The sequence below is a fragment of the Mercenaria mercenaria genome, chromosome 4 (genome assembly GCF_021730395.1).
Source record: "Mercenaria mercenaria strain notata chromosome 4, MADL_Memer_1, whole genome shotgun sequence".
In the NCBI taxonomy this organism is placed as follows: domain Eukaryota; kingdom Metazoa; phylum Mollusca; class Bivalvia; order Venerida; family Veneridae; genus Mercenaria; species Mercenaria mercenaria.
Window position 1 is genome coordinate 42440026 of NC_069364.1, and position 6000 is coordinate 42446025.

Sequence of the window (6000 nt, forward strand, 5' to 3'; positions counted from 1 at the left end):
AAAAACCCTTTCAAACTGGAACCCTGAAAACCAGAAACCCTTTCAAACTTGAATCCCTGAAAACCGAAAAAAAAAAAACTTTCAAACTAGAACGTTTGAAAACCATAACCCTTTCAAACTAGAACCCCTGAAAACTAGAAACCCTTTAAGCTGGAACCCCTGAAAATTATAAACCCCCATAAATTGGAACCCCAGTAAAATAGAAACCCTTTCAAACTGGAACCCTGAAAACCAGACATCCTTGCAAACTGGAACCCTGGAAAACCAAAAACCCTTTCAGACTGGAAACCCTGAAAACCAAAAACTCTTTTAAACTCAAACCCCTGAAAACCAAAAGCACTTTCAAACTGGAACCCCTGCAAATGGAACCCATAAAAAACCAGAAAGCCTTACAAACTAGAGCCCCTGAAAACTAGAAACCCCTGCAAACTGGAACCCCTGAAAACCAAAAACCATTTTCAAACTTGAATCCCTGAAAACCAGAAACCCCTCCAATCTGGAACCCCTGAAAATTAGACCCTTTTAAGCTGGAACCCCTGAAAACCAGAAACCCCCACAAATTGGAACCCCTGAAAACCAGAAACCCTTTTAAACTGGAACCTCTGAAAACCTGAAACCCCCACAAATTGGAACCCCTGAAAATAGAAACCCTTTTAAACTGGAACCCTGAAAACCAGAACCCTTTCAAACTGGAACTCCTGAAAACCAGAAACCCTTTCAAACTGGAACCCCTGAAAACCAGAAACACTTTCAAACTGGAACCATGAAAAAATAGAAACCCTCGCAAACTGGAACCCCTGAAAACCAGAAACTTTGAAACTAGAACCTCTGAAAACCAGAAACCCCCAGACTGGAACCTCTGAAAAACAGAAAGCCTCACAAACTGGAACCTCAGAAAACTGGAAACCCTTTCAATCTGGAACCCCTGAAAACCAGAAACCCTTCCAAATGGAATCCCTGAAAATCAGAAACCCTTCCAAACGGGAACCCCTGAAAGCCAGAAACCCCTGCAAACTGAAACCCCAAAAAAACTTGTTCAAACTGGAAACCATGAAATGAAGCCTTTCCAAATGGAACAAATTTTTCAGTCTCTTTCAATTTTGATAGAGAAAAATCCATGTAAACTAGAACCCATCACAACTGCTCCACTTTTCCAGACTTAACTTCTATTGTCAGATCAACACAACATGACAACGGAACAAATTTTACCAAATTTGTCAAAAAGTTACCTTAAAGACAATCTGACTTTGACATTTGCCTGTTATTATTATCAAACTAGAAAGAATATATTCATGATATTAGGTAATTAGTCCCCTACTGGTGGAACATCAGAGGGGACTATAGGAATGCCAACAATACAACTGTCTGTGCGTCTGCAAATCTGGATCCTGCAATTACTCAAAAAGTACTCCAGCTAGGTTCATAAAACTTGGTATTCAAATAGAGGGCAATATGTAAATTTATCATTATGCATGTACATTATACTTGTAGGTCAAGGTTATTATTAAAGGTCAAGTAAAAATTGTTTTTTCCTACTTAACTTTTATATGCATTGATGGATTATCTTAGTGTTATACAGAAATGTTCCCCATGATGAGACAATGTGTCAACACATGGCCTATGCTTGTTGGTCAAAAGTTAAGGTCACTATCTACCGGTAGGGGATTCTGTATTGCCACTACAATACACGGTCATTTGTTTGACATTATTCTGTACAATACTGTATTATATTTGGAATAGAGCCCGTTTGAAAAATGCATACAGGCTGGACCAATAGGTGTCAGTATGTGACAGAAAACAGAAGTTATTACAGATTTCAGTTAGGAAGGCCAATAATGTTATTACCAAATGCTTAATGCTAATAGCCAGATGTTTTAGTGGCAAATATTGACTGCCAAATGGAACTTGTCAATATAAATGCCAATACTACACTGTGAAAGGTGGAACAGTAAATGCCAGAAGCTTATTACTTATTCAAATAAAGAGCTATTTAAATCAGCCAATGAATGCATCCTTTGTAACATAGTCACTAACTCTTTTAAAAAATGTCCATGCATTTTAGAGGAAATAGTTTCAGTTCCATGTTACAAGTCCAGTATTAGTTCACATTTGATACATAGCATTTAAAATGAACAATTTGGCAATTAGCATGGGACATATATGGAACCTTAAGAGGTTGATGTAAATCTCTGCAAATTTCAAATTAGACAATATTACTGATTTTGTTTGTTTTGGATTCAGTGCTGTTTTTCAACAGTATATCAGTTATGTAGTGGTGGTCAGTTCACTTAACCAATGTTCTTGGGTTCTGTACTAGTACAAACCTGTCCTCCACAAGTAATTGCCAACTTTTCCACATGACTCAGAGATGGAGGACGAATGATTTTATACACAATGTCTTTTATTAAATAGTCATGTAGAACATACGCCTTGACTGGGTATTGAACCCACGACCCCCTGATCCTGTGCTCTCTACTGTGCTAATTGGGCGCCCATCTTTAATGCTTTTCAAGAGTATGACTCTTCAACTCGATTATCTGTGGAAAAGTTGTCTGTGAGTGAGAGAACAATATTGTACTGGAAGAAAATCAGAAACTGAGTGATAGTGTTTAACTGACAGGATACCTGAAGACCGGTGTTTCATAATTGGAAAACATTTGAAAAAAGTGCATTTAACCGAAACACATTTAGGATTGTCTGAAATAACAGATTTTTATCTGCTATTCATTCTGGAATAATTTTCATTCCTGTCCAGTCCTTCTGAATGAAAAACACTATTGAAAACAAAGCAAATGTTTCTTAACAGCAAGAAACCATTTCAGTACGAAAAAACAACAACAAAAAAAAACAACAACTGAGAACAAAGCAAGTTATTGTTTCTTATCAGCTGGAAGGCATTCTTGTGTTTAATTTAAATAGAGTATTCATGACATCTCTTACATGCGGCTGTTTATCTGTTTCTGATTTTGTTAATCTTTGTCGCGAACAACCTTTTAGGGAGTGCTACAGGAGATTTAATCAAAAAAGCCATGTGCCCCCAATTTAACAAATATGGTAAAGGACCTTATGATGATGCTCCAGATAAGGTTTGATGAAGACCCATCCAGGAGTTTAAATGAGAAGAAGTTATTTTTTTATTTTAGAAGTATTTCTACTTTTAACTCTAGCAGCCCCTAAAAGGGGCCAAGTGGTTCCAATTGAACAACTTTGTTAGGACCTTAAAATGATGCTACAAATGAAGTTTGATGAAGATCCATCAAGCAGTTCATGAGAAGAAGTCATTTAAATGTATTTCTATTTTTAGCTCTAGTGGCCCCTAAAAGGGGCAAAGCGCCCCCTAAATGAAAAAGTTTGGAGAGGACCTTGTAATGATGCTACAGACAAAGTTTGATGAAAATCAACTGAGTGGTTCATGAGAAGTAGTTGTTAAAAGGTATTTTTGTATTTTCCCTAGCTTGCAGCCCCTAAGAGGGGCCAACTGTCCCCATTTGAATAACATTTGGAGAGGACCATCTTATAACAATACAGCTGTATAGACCTATCAAGCAGATCATGAGAAGAAGCCTTTTAAAGGTATTTCTTTTCAGCTTGACTGTACAAAGTTCTATGGAGAGCTGTCCTACTCTACCTGGGGTCAGAGTCAGCGCCGGCATCCTTCCGCATCCGCAGTGATGCACTTTCTCTTTATCTTTGTTATTACTTGATAGATTTGCTTCAGACTTAAAGTAGTTGTTCTTCATCATCACCCACATGGCACAAGGGTCATAACTCTGGCACCAATGTTTCATGAATTATCCCCCCTTTTTACTTAGAATTTCAGGTTAAAGTTTTGGTGCACTTCCACTTTATCTCAGTTAATACTAAATAGATTTGATTCAAACTTAAAATAGTTGTTCTACATCATCACCCACATCATATGACACATGGTCCATAACTCTTGCACCAATTTGTCATGGATTATGCCCCTTTTTACTTAGAATTTTATGTTAATTTTTATGCATTTTCACTAACTCTGTTATTTCAGAAGGGATTTGATTCAAACTTAAAATAATTGTTCATCAGCATCACTTACTTCATTTGACACAAGGGCCATAACTGTGACACCTGTATTTTATGAGTTATCCCCTTTTTACTTACAATTTCAGGTTAAAGTTTTTATGCACTTTCACTCTATCTATGTAATTACCAAACAGATTTGATTCAAACTTTTAACAGTTATACCACATCATCATCGACATCATATGGCACACTAGGACCATAACTCTTGCACCAAGATTTTTTTCAATTATCCCTCTTCTTGCTTAAAATTTCAGGTTAAAGTTTTGATGCACTTTCACTTTATCTCTGTTATTACCAAATGGATTTGATTCAATCTTAGAATAGTTGTACTACATCATCACCCACATCACATGATACAAGGGCCATAATTCTTGCACCAATATTTCATGAATTATGCCCTCTTTTTACTTAGAATTTCAGGTTAATCGTGGTGCACTTTCACTATATCTTTGTCATTACTTTTATGAATTTGATTAAAACTTAAATCAGTTTTCCAGATCATCATCGTCATTATATGGCACAAAGTCAGTAACTCTGGCACAAATATTTTGAGTTATACCCCTTTTTTAACTCAGCTGAGCCAAAGGCTCAAGGTGAGCTTTTGTGACCGCTCAATGTCTGTCGTCTTCTACTTCAAAACCACTGGGCAGATTTACACCAAATTTCACAGGAATGATCCTTGGGTTGCCCCCTTTCAAAATTGCCCAAAGAATTTAATTCCATGCAGAACTCTGGTTGTGATGGCAACCATAAGAAAAAAAAATGAAAATCTTCTTGTCAGAACTATTAGCCAGATTTCAAAAATATTTTGTAGAAATGATCTCTAGGTGACCCTCTACTAAAATTGCCTAAGCCATTCTGTTTCAGTAAAAAACATGGCCATCAGAGGGCGGGGCTTATTTTCCCATTATGGCTATATTGTAAATTTCAAAAATCTTCTTCAAAACCACTGGGCAGATTTACACTAAATTTTACAGAAATGATCCTTGGGTACCCCCTATCAAAATTGCCCAAAGAATTGAAATCCATGAAGAACTCTGGTTGCCATGGCAACCGAAAGGAAAAATTTAAAACTCTTCTTGTCCAAAACAACAGTAGCTAGGGCTTTGATATTTGGTACGTGGCATTATCTTATGGTCCTCTACCAGGTCAGATTAAATTATCCCCCTAGGGTCAAATAAGGCCCTGCCCCGGGGGTCACATGGTTTACATAGACTTATATAGGAAAAACTTTGAAAATCTTCTTGTCCAAAACCACAGAGCTTAGGGCTTTGATATTTGGTATGTAGCATCATATAGTGGTCCACTACCAAGTTTGTACAAATTATCTCCGTAGGGTTAAATATGACCCTGCTCCAGAGGGTCACATAGTTTATGTAGACTTATACAGGGAAAAACTTTGAAAATCTTCTTGTCCAAAACCACAGGGCCTAAAGCTTTGATATTTCGTTTGTGACATCATCTAATGATCCCCTACCAAGATTGTTCAAATTATGCCCCTGGGATGAAAAGAGGCCCTGCCCTGTGGGTCTAAAGTTTAACATAGACATGTATAGGAAAAAACTTTAAAAATCACCTTGTCCTAAACCACAAGACCTAGGCTTTTGATATTTGGTATGTAGCATTGCGTGGTGGTCCTCTACCAAGATTGTTCAAAATATGTCCCTGGTATGAAAAGAGGCCCCGCCCCGGGGGTCCCAAATTTTACATAGACATATAGGAATTTTTAAAAAAAAAACATCTTCTTGTCTGAAAGTTCAAGGCTTTGATACTTGGTATTTTGCACTGCCTTGTGGTTATCTCTAACAAGAATGTTCCAATTATGCCCCTGGTGCGAAAAGAGGCCCTGCCCTGGGGGTCACTTGTTATACGAGTTATGTAGGAAAAAATACTGATCATATTTTCTAAACTGTTTTATTATAATTATCTGATGACCCCAAG